The 14363-nt window shown below is 43.1% G+C and overlaps 1 protein-coding gene across 5 annotated transcripts in view; it reads right to left on the bottom strand.

The window, feature by feature from the left end:
- The window catches only part of TTC28 (tetratricopeptide repeat domain 28), a 487880-nt gene that overhangs the window by 264851 nt on the left and 208666 nt on the right, over positions 1-14363 (bottom strand). The window lies entirely within an intron of this gene.

Genomic DNA, 14363 nt, shown 5'->3' with positions numbered 1-14363 from the left:
CACAGCTCATAGAAAAGAATCCACTCAGGGTGGACCGACTCCAAGCACCGTGTTCCCTCATCAGCCTCCCACTTCCTCCCTGCTGTCCAGTGACATATCCCGAGTGCCTGCCTTGTTGAGTATCCAGTGGGTGATATAGAGCTTAGATGAACAGGTAGGCTGACAGAGGTTAATTTTTTTTTATTATTATTATTTTTTTGCCTCAGGGTTATTGCTGGGGCTCAGTGCCTGCACAATGAATCCACTGCTCCTAGAGGCTTTTCTTCCCCCTTTTGTTGCCCTTGCTGTTATTATTATTGTTGTTATTGCTGTAGCTGTTGTTGGATAGGACAGAAATCGAGAGAGGAGGGAGAGACAGAGCGGGAAGAGAAAGACAGACACCTGCAGACCTGCTTCACCGCCTGGGAAGCGACCCCCAACCCCCACAGGTGGGGAGCAGGGGCTTATACCAGGATCCTCACGCTAGTCCTTGTACTTCACGCTTCGCACTATGCGCGCTTAACCCAGTGCACTACTGCCCAGCTCCCAGGCTGACAGATCTTAAAGAAAGATAACTAAACACAGAACCTCCACAAACAGGACTTAGGTCAGCAAGCGCTACTGTGATATCCACTTCCTGTGTGTGCCCACCCCAGGATCTTCTGCACTTCTAAGGAGTCACATCACACATGTGACACATGCTCAGTAATGACATTATCATTCTCATTATGTTTCTATAACCCCTTGATGCCAGGGCATGTTTTCAGTCATGAGATAATCCAGCTGCAGACCAAAAAAAAAAGGTTTTTATTTCATAGCTGGAGAAACCAAGGTAGAGAGAGGCTACCTTTCACACTGTCTTCCTCTGAGCACACTGCTTGGTCCTAAAGAGGCAGCCCTGCTTCGCATAGACTGTTTATGAGACTTTAACCCTGAAGGGTCTAGGCCAGAGATTCAAGTTTCCCATTTTCTCTCTTTGTTTTTGTTCTCTTAGGTAGTTATTTGTGTCACTGTCCTCCTAACTAAATGGACCAATCTGGGCATAAACCATTTTCTCATCTTCTCTGCTTACAGAAAGGAATGCTTTATTTCAGCACTGCAGATAACATCTTGAAGTCTCAGGAGAATGACAAATTGAAACGGTCTCTTTCTTGTCTAACATTTCTTACCCAAGAGTCAAGTGATGATGTTAAGGCATATCTTTCTTCTCCAGACAATTTGCACTTATATTCTTGATAGCCTCACTAAGATTCTGTGAATTTTACTTTGCTTGGAGCCCACTTAGTGCCTGCTAACATGCACAGGAAGCTTTCACTCATCAGCCTAATAGTCCTACTATGTGATCCATTCCTGTGAAATTATGGTGGGGGGGAGGGGGGGAAGGAGGAGATGGAGCAAATATTCCCTTTCAAAATGCCATCAGAGTAGTATAGAAACCTAGTATAAATTATTTTGGGGAATATTCAAAACTTTTATCCAGGGATATCAATGTAGTTTTAAGCTACTCACTCATTTGAAAACAAGCACAACTATCAAATACAACTGCAAAATATCAATACATTTCTGTCTTGTGTTGTTAAAATTCGGAGGTTCCAGCTGGCCGGCTGGCTTCACAGGCGGGTAACAGAGACGCAGAGACAACGGCTAGGCAGGGAAGCTGTATTTCTCTATTCAGGAACAACGATTCATAAACTAAACCAAACTAATTACCAAACAGAACTCTGCTGTCTCTTTGCGGCGGCGCAAGCACTCTCTCTAACTCTGTAACTCAGGAACCCCTCTCGCAAGCACTCTCTCTTACTCTGAACCCTCTCTTACTCTCGAACTCTGGAACTCTGGCACTCAGGAACCCTGGAACTCTGGCGGGGTTCCTAGGGGCAGGGCCAAGCAGGCCCGCAAAAACTAACTGGACTGATCCAATTCTCTTGGCGGGGGAGATCTAGAACAACCCAATGTAAAGCATACAACAGTCTTGAATACTGTACGTGCATAAGGAACAATGTTCACAGACAATTGGCGCCTCAGCTGGCGAAACGGTTCCAGATTAGAGCTGGTGCTTGGCTTGTGAGGGTCTCTGCGACCACCCAGTTGTGGTGTGTTAGCTGGCAGCTGCCTTGTGTGCATCACTGATGGGGTACCATGCCTCTTCCAAAGATCATGAAATACTAGCACAGTTACTCCACCGTGCAAGGTCATGAAATACTAGCACAGTTACTCCACCGTGCAAGGTCATGAAATAGTAGCACAGTTACTCCACCGTGCAAGGTCATGAAATAATAGCACAGTTACTCCACCGTGCAAGGTCATGAAATAGTAGCACAGTTACTCCACCGTGCAAGGTCATGAAATACTAGCACAGTTACTCCACTGTGCAAGGTCATGAAATACTAGCACAGTTACACCACCGTGCAAGGTCATGAAATACTAGCACAGTTACTCCACCGTGCAAGGTCATGAAATACTACCACAGTTACTCCACCGTGCAAGGTCATGAAATACTAGCACAGTTACTCCACCATTCGAGTTCTCTATACAAATCTTTAACAGAAATGGATACTATATAGAATAGTAAAAATTCTAGTCCCACTATTATTTGTTCACGAGTTTTAAATTGTGGAATCAAAATTATTTCCTTTTTAATTAAATTCACTTGACAGGGCACCTTCTTCACTATGTACCCTACCCAGGATTAAGTCCCAGTCCCCATGACACTGGGGGAAAGTTTGGGGTGTGTGTGTGTGTCCGTCCTGCTGCATGATGGTGGAAACAGATGTACACTAGGGGGCCTTTCATGGAGAGGAGAAGTTGTATTCATGTGCCAACAACTGTATTATATGCCACTATCTCCCCAATAAAATAAGCTGAAGAGGAACAACAGCAGCAAAAGGAAAAGGTTAAGTAACTTGCTCCAGGTAACAGTTTAAGGAGCCAGAGCTTCACGGCCAGAACTATCTGGTTCTGAAGCACAGAATCTCCCTTTAGAGCAGCATTTGGACAGAAACACTTTTTCTCCTGGAAATGAGAGGAATAGATCCACAGCCTGAAGCTTCTGAAGTGCAGAGGCAATGTTTTTTCATCTTTTTATCACCAGTACAGTTTTTGGCACTTAGTAGACAGCCTGCGATTACTGAATGTATGAATAAACAAACAGAAAATTATTTCTTCAAAAGCAGAGGTCATTTTTATTCTTATTTATGTACATATAGCCTACCACTGATAAGTGATATAGCCATCAGTAAATATTAACTGAAGAACTCCATTCTGCCAGCAGACTTTCTCTGCCCTGCTTTCCCAAACTGCCACACTCCCAGCTCACTCCTTAAGCTCAATGCCACACAAACTCTCAGGGTTGCCCAACTTGTCTCCTTCACATGTGGAAGTGCAGAGGCACTGAGTTCACATTAACACCTTCCATGTGGCTAAGCATGTTCCCAGTCATGGCCGGTACCAATTTAACCTTTGAAATCTTACCACAATGTTCTAGATCACTGTTTTGAAAAGATGGTGTTCCTCCTGGGGGGGAAACATCCAACTTAATATCAGTGAAGGGGTTTTGTCCTGACTAAAGGAATCACAAATACACTTGGTCACATCAGCTCTCTGAAGCTATACCTCCACAGCAAACTAAGAGACCCATTTTTAAGGTATGTAGAGGGAATGCCAGCTAACACTTGCAAATGGGTCTTGTACAGAGAAGGAGCTCTGATTGTTCAGCTTATCATTTCAAATGGTCTTCAGATGAGTAGTCAGAGACACATCAAAGTTGAATGTAATACACAGAATCCCAAAAGCTTAAAAACTAGGTTCCACTCCATAATACATTATTCTTTATACCTTCTCTCAGGAGACATTAATCTTTCAATAAGTTCTTTTTAACTTGCTCATAAAATACATTTTTAATCACTATAAGCACAGAAACGATGAAGTCCCTAATTTGATGTCTTATGTAAGGAATCCTTAATATGAAACTATGATTGTAATTAAAGACACAGAAATTAAAGAAACACAAAAATTTCTTTTATAAAGATTTTTTTTAATTTTTTTAAATTTCATTTATTTTCCTTTTGTTGCCCTTGTTGTCTTTTTATTGTTGCTGCTGTTCTTATTGATGTCATTGTTGTTGGATAGGACAGAGAGAAATGGAGAGAGGAGGGGAAAACAGAGAGCGGGAGAGAAAGACAGATACCTGCAGACCTGCTTCACCGCCTGTGAAGCGACTCCCCTGCAGGTGGGGAGCCGGGGGCTCGAACCGGGATCCTTAAGCTGGTCCTTGCGCTTTGTGCCACGTGCACTACCGCCCGATTCCCATAAAGATCTATTTTATCTGGAGAATGAGAGAGATGAGAGCACGGCTCAGCTCTGAAATACAGTGACACCAGGGACTGAACCTGGGGTCTCTGGTGCCTCGGGCACGCTGAGCTCTCTCCTTAGACCCAAACAGAAACTTAGCACATTAATAATCCTTGAAAAAAGCAGACAAATCATTTGTGACCATTTTATGGTATGTATGTATGTATGTATGTATTTACTAGATAGAGGTAGAGAGAAATTGACAGAGAATGGGGGCATAGAGAGGGAGACACACACATACCTGCAGCCCTACCTCACCACTTATGAAGCTTCCCCCTTGCAAGAGGGGTACAGGGGCTTGAACCTGGGTCCTTGTGAATTATAATATGTGTGCTTAACCAGGTGTGCCACTGCCTGGCCCACAAACCATTTTCCTAAGCTACCAGATGAGTAGCCTTTCACCACATATTAACCATGCTTATTACTTTCAAAATTATGCTGCAGGGGCCAGGCAATGGCGCACCTGGTTAAGTGCACATATTACCACGTGCAAGGACCCTGGTTCAAGCCCGGAGTCCCCACCCACAGGGGGGAAAGCTTCACAAGAGGCAAAGCAGGTCTGCGGGTGTTTCTCTGTCTCTCTCTCTCTTTCTCTCTCTCTCTCTCACCTCTTTATCCCCCTTCCCTATCAATTTCTCTCTGTATATTCTTTGTGAAACGAGAGAATTAACAGTACTTGCAAAAAAGAACGAAATCTTCATAGTCTCCAGTATAATTGGCTCAGAACAGTAAAACAGAAATACTTGCTTTTAAGGTCTATTTTATACCCACATTTAATTGCCTAATTAATCCTAATAATTAAATGTAATCACTAACCACTTTCTTTTGCAAAATCTCTCTTGAATTTCCGTGACTCTAGAATTTGAAAGAAAGCATGGTGCCCCTATTGCCAGAGCAGCAGACATCTACTGGTCGATCTGCTCTGAACCTTAACAGGCAGTCAGCTAATTCAGTTGGAAATAGGACCACTAGTACTAATGGCTTGTAATTTCATTGCAAGAGTCTAGCCTTATGAACTATGGCAATTTTCATGAGCTCTTCCTACAGCAAAGAATAGTAATTTAAATGTAAAATTATTAAAACACTATGCATTTGAAGTTCAAGTGTTTACATAGATTCTATTTGCCAGGGAGGCCACAGATCAGTTATTTCTAAAGAAATGTTTAAGTGGAATAAGCAGAGCCAATGCAAACAAAAATAAAGTGATTTTAAATCAGGAGAGCTCAGTTTAGTCTATATAAAAATCATTCAAACTTTCTTTTGCTTTTTTCAATCAAGCTGAATACATTTTTTAATTATGAAAAGGAAACAACTATAAAGCACATAATAAAAGACCAAAGGAGGCATAGGGCTTGGTCTCTTCCTGATGTCTGAAACTCATCTTCCCCAGGAGTAAAGCTTCTACATTGCAACATAAATATAACTTATTACACAGATATCGGCACCCCTGAAATATAGTTTGAAAACATCAGCGCCAGCTCAAAGTCAGATCCCTTCAGTTGTTTGTTTCACACTGCAGCAGCAAAGATCGCATTTCCAGGGGTGAGATAAGAAAGACCATTTGCCCTGGATGCAGGGTAGGACTTCCATAATTATGGGTAGGTTTCTGCAAACTGTGAAGCATTTTTATTAGTGGTTTAATGTTGATTTAAAAATTATAAGATAATAGGGGTATAATTCCATACTGTTCCTACCACCAGAACTCCGTGTCCTAAGATTTAGATTGAGTGTGTGTGTGTGTGTGTGTGTGTGTGTGTGTGTGTGTGTGTGTGTGTGTGTGTGTGTGTGTGTGTGTGTTTCTGGAGGCCATTTTTTCCCATTTTTGTTGCCCTTGTTGCTGTTATTGCTGTGGTTGCTGTTGGATAGGATGGAAAGAAATCGAGAGAAGAGGGGAAAAAGATAAACACCTGTAGACCTGCTTCACTGCCCGTGAAGCTACACCCCTGCAGGCAGTGAGCCGGGATCCTTACGCCTGCCAGTCCTTGTGCTTCGTGACATGTGCACTTAACCCACTGCGCGATCACCCAGCCCCCATGACTATTTTTTTTTTTTTTTGCCCATTTTTTTCTATGGCCCTGCCTTCACTTCCTTTCTAAGTCACTCCTACACCTATTACTACTTCCAAGTGTCCTTCCTTTTTTCCTCTCCTCTCCCAGACAAGAGGAGCAGTGTCTGACATCCTCTGGTGTTTAGATTCACCTCCCTTTCAGTAATGGTACAAAGATTCCTAGTGACAGATGCTCAGGTCATGGTGGACTTGGGGTTCAGGGCCCCTTTCCCATATCACTCACCCCTCTGGGAATATAGATCAAGATTATTTTTTGGTGCAGAAGGTGGGAGTTCTGGCTTCTATAATTGCTTCTCTGTTGGACATGGACTTTGGCAGATCAACCCATACCCCAGCTTCAAACTATGACTTCATGAGAACCAACTGTAAGGAAAGCAACCTTTCATAAGTCAACTGATCAAAACAAGAGTTAAGTTCCTATGGGATACTTCTAGTTGCAAAGCACCACCAAGCTTCTAAATAATGGTCCAAAACTCTTCTAACACCAAGCAATCATTTGACACCTATTCATTTTTCAGAGTGTAACCAGCAGCTCAAGATATAAAGAAGGCACCTATCCTGGGAAGTAAGGCACCCTTCCATCCCAGGACTTGAAGCTTCCCCACTGCAGGTGGGAACAGGTCCTACGCAGTGAAACAGGTGTGCTCAACCAGGTAAGGACCAAAGTACACATGTGGATCACAAAAAACCACGTCTCTCTGGGCTGGCCAAATGTGAACTGAGGCAGGAGCTACAAAGACTTCAAATGAAACCTGAATCTCTCTCTGGCCTGGATCCAGTCAGCCACAGACAAGCAAGCTTCCATCCTCAGGAGGTGGCTGTAAAGGCTTAGATCCCATCTCTCTTCATCTGTTTCCTCTTGGTAAATCACGTTACTCCTAAGCAACTATCTGATTTCAACACCGTGCCAGTGGTCCAGTCTCCCTCCCTGACACATCACTTCATGTCTCATTTGACTAAACTTGAATAAACTTACACATGCCCCAGCCCTGCCTGCTGACTAACTCTCACTGCCCTGCAACCTCACATGTCCTACCCACTATCTACAACCACAAGACTTCACGTGGAGTCCACATGTCTGCTTAACTCACTACTTCTGTTCTTATGGTAAAAGAACCTAAATTAGAACTGTCTGGCACAATTCGTACCAAAATTTACAAATGACAGAAAATTCTTCTATTTTCTAGCTTCTGGCTTACTCATAATCCCTTTTCCTATAAAATATTTAGACCGGACTGTTATTCCTGATGGCACAGTAAGTAAGGCAGTACCAGTCGATGGCATCTGAACTGAAGCAGTAGGCATGGAGTAAGTGAACCTGAGGAAAGCTCTAGACTTGTGAAGGGCCAGCTATATGATTCAGTTATTCTTCTGTTCCAAGCCTCAGCCCCATCATTTCAAAGGTAAGGGTTTGGGCTGAGTAATCTTATGGTTCTAAACTCTTACCCCACGAAATGGATCTTTACTTACAGAGTGACCAACTACTGAGGCATTGCACATGTCTCCTTAATACTTCCACATTCGTTGCCCCTTGGAGCCTTGTGGCTACAGCACTTGTTTTGTTCAGATGTGTCCTTTTCAAATATCTTTTCCTATAAAGTCTTAGTTGGGTAATAAATGTGCCACAGCCACACTCCCTCCCCCACCTCCTGCACACCCAAAGCAGAGCAAGGTTTTAACAGAACACTTGTGATTAGCAAGAAGGGTGTGAGCTGGTCTATTTCGTCCCATGTGTTAATGAACCATCTATAGCCAAATGCAAATCTCCTTATTCAAGACTGGCAAACGCCATTTCCTTGATGATCTAAAATGACAAAGTACTAATTAGCAGGAACCTATCTCAAGTCACAATTCTCACTAACTGGAAGCTACTACAGTAATTATTAACAAGTCACATTATCATTAGACCAAAGAAAATGTCAAAATTGACTTATGCTTTTGAGAGACTCTAATAAGTAAGGTCTATAGTCAGGGTCCTCCCCAAAATGACCGGAGTTAAGGCAGTACCGTTTTATAGGTGTAATGAAAGCCTTGTTGTTTGTCTCTCAGATGCCATTTCCTAGCATTCAATATGCCCTGAAACATTAAATTGAACTAGGTGACTAAGTAAGAGGAAATACCTTAACATCCACATAAATTTTAAAGACATCTTCAATGAAACGAATCCAATTACAAAGAAGACTAAGGCAAGTATAAACCTATGGGACTACATCAAATTAAAAAGCTTCTGCACAGCAAAAGAAACCACTACCCAAACCAAGAGACCCCTCACAGAATGAGAGAAGGTCTTTACATGCAATACATCAGACAAGAGTTTAATAACCAACATATATAAAGAGCTTGCCAGACTCAACAACAAGACAACAAATAACCCCATCCAAAAATGGGGGGAGGACATGGACAGAATATTCACCACAGAAGAGATCCAAAAGGCCAAGAAACACATGAAAAAATGCTCCAAGTCTCTGATTGTCAGAGAAATGCAAATAAAGACAACAATGATACCACTTCACTTCTGTGAGAATGTCATACATCAGAAAATGTAACAGCAGCAAATGCTGGAGAGGGTGTGGGGTCAAAGGAACCCTCCTGCACTGCTGGTGGGAATGTCAATTGGTCCAACCTCTGTGGAGAACAGTCTGGAGAACTCTCAGAAGGCTAGAAATGGACCTACCCTATGACCCTGCAATTCCTCTCCTGGGGATAGATCCTAAGGAACCCAACGCATCCATCCAAAAAGATCTGTGTACACATATGTTCTTGGCAGCACAATTTGTAATAGCCAAAAGCTGGAAGCAACCCAGGTGTCTAACCACAGATGAGTGGCTGAGCAAGTTCTGGTCTATATACACAATGGAATACTACTCAGCTGTAAAAAATGGTGACTTCACCGTTTTCAGCCTATCTTGGATGGACCTTGAAAAATTCATGTTAAGTGAAATAAGTGAGGAAGAGAAGGATGAACATGGGATGATCTCACTCTCAGGCAGAGGTTGAAAAACAAGATCAGAATTAAAAACTACTAAAGCAGTATGATGAGTCAGGTGACCCAGATGTGGCCGACCATCTCATTGCCTCCCTGGATGCAGCACGCCAAGCCCGCTGGCAACAACTCACGGAAAGTCTGAACTTCACACACTCAAGCAGGAAAACCTGGAAGCTTCTTCATAGTCTGGGTGCCGGTAGCCAACCCTCTCCCGTCTCCCATCCTCCCGTATCTCCAAACTCAGTGGCCAGTCACCTAACTCAAGATGGACGTGCTAAGATCGACCCAGTCTGGAAAAGAGAAATTTCCCATGAGTGGTCATCCCACTTCCGTTTATCTTGTCCATCTCCAAAACTCTCTCCCTTTACACTGTCTGAACTGGAAGACGCTTTGAAGAGGGTTAAACCGGGAACGGCTGCTGGCTATGATAACATCACCCCAGAACTCATTCTTAACCTGGGCCCCGCGGCAAAGAAGTGGCTCGCTTCATTCCTGTCCCACATCTTGGAATCTGAGTCTATGCCCAAAGTTTGGCGTCGTGCGAAGATTATAGCGGTTTTGAAACCAAAGAAAGACCCAACACTGGCTGCCAGCTATAGACCAATTTCTCTCCTCTCCGTGTGTTACAAACTCCTTGAGAGGCTGCTTCTATCACGTATTTCTCCTCTTACAGAGAAATTCCTATCACCCGCCCAGGCTGGTTTCCGCCCAGGAAGATCTACCTGCGAACAAGCCCTGGCCCTCTCAACTTACATTGAAAATGGATTCCAGAAGAATTTAAAGATGGGTGCTGTCTTTGTTGATCTCACAGCAGCCTATGACACAGTCTGGCACCGTGGTCTCCTAGTCAAAATCTCAAGATGCCTGCCTCCATGGGTGGCCAACACTATATCGTTTCTTCTCCAAAACAGAAGATTCCAGGTGCATCTGGGTGACAAGTCTAGCAGATGGAGACTTGTCTCAAGTGGCCTCCCCCAGGGCTCTGTTCTGGCTCCTACGCTATTTAATATTTACATCAGTGACCTTCCAGAAACTTCTTCAAGGAAGTTCATCTACGCCGATGACATCTACTGTGCTACTCAGGCATCCAAGTTTGACATCCTCGAGGAAACACTCACGAAAGACATGTCTCTGATATCTGATGACTGTAAAAAATGGCGACTAATCCCTAGCACTGCAAAAACGGTATCATCTGTTTTCCATCTACGCCATGCCTCGGCCTCGCGTGAGCTTAATGTGCAGCTTGGCGATACGAGAATCCGGCACGAAGCCCAGCCAGACAATCTTGGCGTTACTCTCGATCGCACTCTGTCTTTTCACGAACATCTCATAAAAACTGCAGCAAAGGTGGGAGCGAGGAATCACATCATTGCAAGACTGGCCAGCTCCTCATGGGGCGCGAGCGCTTCCACACTACGATCATCCTCTCTGGCATTATGCTATTCCACTGCAGAATACTGTGCCCCAGGATGGTTCCGTAGCCCCCACGTCCACTTGGTTGATTCCAAATTATATTCCTCCATGAGGATCATTTCTGGAACCATCCGTTCCACCCCGGTTCCATGGCTGCCAGTTCTTAGCCACATCGCCCCGCCAGATATTCGTCGGGATGCGGCATCATCTAAGTTCATTTCCCACGTCTACGCTCGACCGGACCTGCCAATATATGCGGATATCTTCACCCACCCTGTCCAACGCTTGACGTCTCGTCACCCCATCTGGTCCCCTACGCCTACACTGAACTTCTCTGTTCCAGTCTCTTGGAAACAGAGCTGGCGGTCAGCTGAGGTCAAGAACAAACACCTCATCACAGACCCCTGCGAACGTCCACCCGGCTTTGACCTAGCACGTTATGATCGGGCCCTCCTCAATCGCTATCGAACAGGCCATGGCCGGTGCGCCGCTATGTTCCATCGCTGGGGAGCCAGAGACGACCCGAACTGCCCCTGCGGCTCCAGACAGACTATGACCCACATAGTCAACGACTGCCACCTCTCCAGATTCAAAGGAGGTCTCGAAACTTGACATCAGGCTCAACCTGACGCTGTTAACTGGCTACGGAAGAAAGGCAAACACTAGAAGAAGAAGAAGAATTTTTAAAAAATAATAAATAAACACACACGTAGAACCTGAAATGGAATTGGCATATCGCACCAAAGTAAAAGATTCTGGGGTGGGGGTGGGTGGGTGGGGAGAATACAGGTCCAAGAAGGATGACAGAGGACCTAGTGGGGGTTGTGTTGTTATATGGGAAACTGGGGAATGTTATGCATGTACAAACTATTATATTTACTGTTGAATGTAACACATTAATTCCCCAATAAAGAAATAAAAAAAAGAGAAATGAAATAAAAATTTAAAAAAATATCTTAACATCTCCAGAGAAATAACTCATAGCATCTTTGTGTACACAAAGATGCTTCTATCCTTAAGAGCAAAAGTACAACTGGATAATTAAGAGAAATTAAAGACAGATGCAAACAAGAATTGTGAGCATTTGTAAAACAATACAGAAAAATAATTTGAGGGAAAATCTACTCAGTTAATTGCACAGTCATAGCAAAAATGGGTAAGATTCAGAAATTTTTTTTCTTTTTTAAATATTTATTTCCTTTTATTGCCCTTTTTTTACTGTTGTAGTTATTCTTGTTGTCGTCATTGTTGGATAGGACAGAGAGAAATGGAGAGAGGAGGGGAAGACAGAGGGGGAGAGAAAGATAGACACCTGCAGACCTGCTTCACCTGTGAAGCGACTCCCCCTGCAGGTGGGGAGCCAGGGGCTCGAACCGGGATCCTTACGCCGGTTAACCCACTGCACTACCACCCAACTCCCAGATTCAGATATATTTTTAAATTTATTACACTTCTTGGTTCCTTTTGGGGAGGGTGCAATTTGGAGTTGGCCCAATTTATATGATAAAATCACTTTAATACTAGCAATTTTGTGGGTAACTGTAATATGGACATAGTTGTAAGCTCTCTAGTGAAAAGAAATCTATTTCTGATTTACAAAAGCTGAAATTGTATTGTAGGGGTGGCTAAATTATCTGGTTAAATAAACAATATTCCCAGAACATAATTAACATGCTAGTACAAAGGCACTATCACTTCAAAATTATTTTATAGTTACACTTATAATTTGGACTCTTTAGGCATTTTATGGACACTTACTATATTGATAAAATTAAAACATTTCTCAACTAAAAAGAACAGATTTTCTTTCAGAGAGCACAACTGCATTGACTTTGTTTTAAAAATTTACATTACTGGGAGCGGGGCGGTGGCACGCTGGGTTAAGCACTTATCTCACCAAGCACAAGGATCCAGGTTTGAGCCCCTACAGGGAGGATGGTTCACAAGCGGGGGGAGGAAGGTCTGCAGGAATCCATCTCTATCTAGCCAGCCAGCCAGCTACCCTCCCTCTCAATTTCTCTCTGTCCTGTCAAAGAAAAATAAAGTAGAAAAAGAAATGGCTGCCAGGAGCCGTGGACTTGTAGTGCTGGCACCAAGCCCCAGCGATCACCCTGGTGGCAATAAAGATAAATAAATTAATTAATCAATTTTAAAAACACTTAAAATATTCACATTACCCTGACTAAAAGTACATGTCCCTTCTAGAAGACTCAGGACAAGTGTAGAAAGCACAAGCCTCAACCTCTTTTTAATCTCGTCACTCAGAAACCAACCCTTTCATCCTAGGCTCCATGCTGTCGGTCGGTATTTTCTATTTGGACATATATAATTTTCCTAAATTTAGAATGTGATCTTCATTTCAGCTTAATTTAAATAGTCCTTTGGAAAACTTCACAAATTAAGAGTGGACAAAGCAAGATGGAATTAATTTAGAAGACAAGTGATTTCACATATGTATACATGTGTAGCACACAAAATGAGATTTTTACATCAACTTACATAACATAAAATTATGTGCTAAGAACTTTATGGCTGGTTAAAAAGTGGTGATATATAAACATGATGGAACAGTACTCAGCTATAAGTACTGATGAAGTCCTCTACTTTGCCTCATCTGGGATGGAACTTGAAGGAATTCTGTTACGTGAAATAAGTTCAGATCAGGAAGATGAGCACTGGACGAAAGAAAGGGAGAGCACAAGGCCACAGCTGAAGTGCGTGAAGTCTGCTGCAGAGAGGTCCAGGGCTCTGGGAGGCTGAAGAACTGACTGTGGACGTTGGGGATCTAGTGCGTAATGGTGGAGGAGGACTTGAGCTGGTGTTAGGAGTTGTATGCAAATACTTATCAACAAGAGGTAAGAAAACTGAAGAAAAGAATGATGAAAATCCAAGATCAGAAAAACAACAAATGCCTTTTTGCTGAATTTCCAAATAATTATTTTATTAGTAAGATTTTCTTGAAAGGAGGAAGAGAAGAAAGAAGGGAACAAATATGGGAGAACCTATAGTATCATGTATGTACATGATACTTCACATAGATCAATGCACTCAGCCACTTTCAAACATAAGAATTACTACTTCAGGCCTGGGCGGTAGCACAGTGGGTTAAGCACACGTGGCGCAAAGCACAAGGACCGGCACAGGGATCCTGGTTCAAGCCCCAGGCTCCCCACCTGCAGGGGGGGGGGTCACTTCACAATCGGTGAAGCAGGTCTGCAGGTGTCTGTCTTTCTCTCCCCCTCTCTGTCTTCCCCTCCTCTCTCCATTTCTCTCTGTCCTGTCCAGCAATGATGACAACAACAGCAATAATAACTATAACAATAAAAGACAACAAGGGCAACAAAAGGGAATAAATAAATATTTAAAAATAAATAAATAAGTCTTTAAAAATATTAAAAAAAAAAAAAAAGAATTACTACTTCATCTTTTTCCAGTGAGGAAGATGAGCAGATTGCCCCATCTGACACACACTCCTTAAGGAGCTGATTTGGGATTCAAACTCAGAACTAACTCAAAGGCCTAGCTCTCTCCACTGTTGTATGTGAGCTCCATGACTGAAGTTTTGAT

The sequence above is a fragment of the Erinaceus europaeus genome, chromosome 6 (genome assembly GCF_950295315.1).
Source record: "Erinaceus europaeus chromosome 6, mEriEur2.1, whole genome shotgun sequence".
Taxonomy (NCBI): Eukaryota; Metazoa; Chordata; class Mammalia; order Eulipotyphla; family Erinaceidae; genus Erinaceus; species Erinaceus europaeus.
Note: the sequence above shows the minus strand (reverse complement) of the source record. Positions and strands in the feature narration are given on the sequence as shown.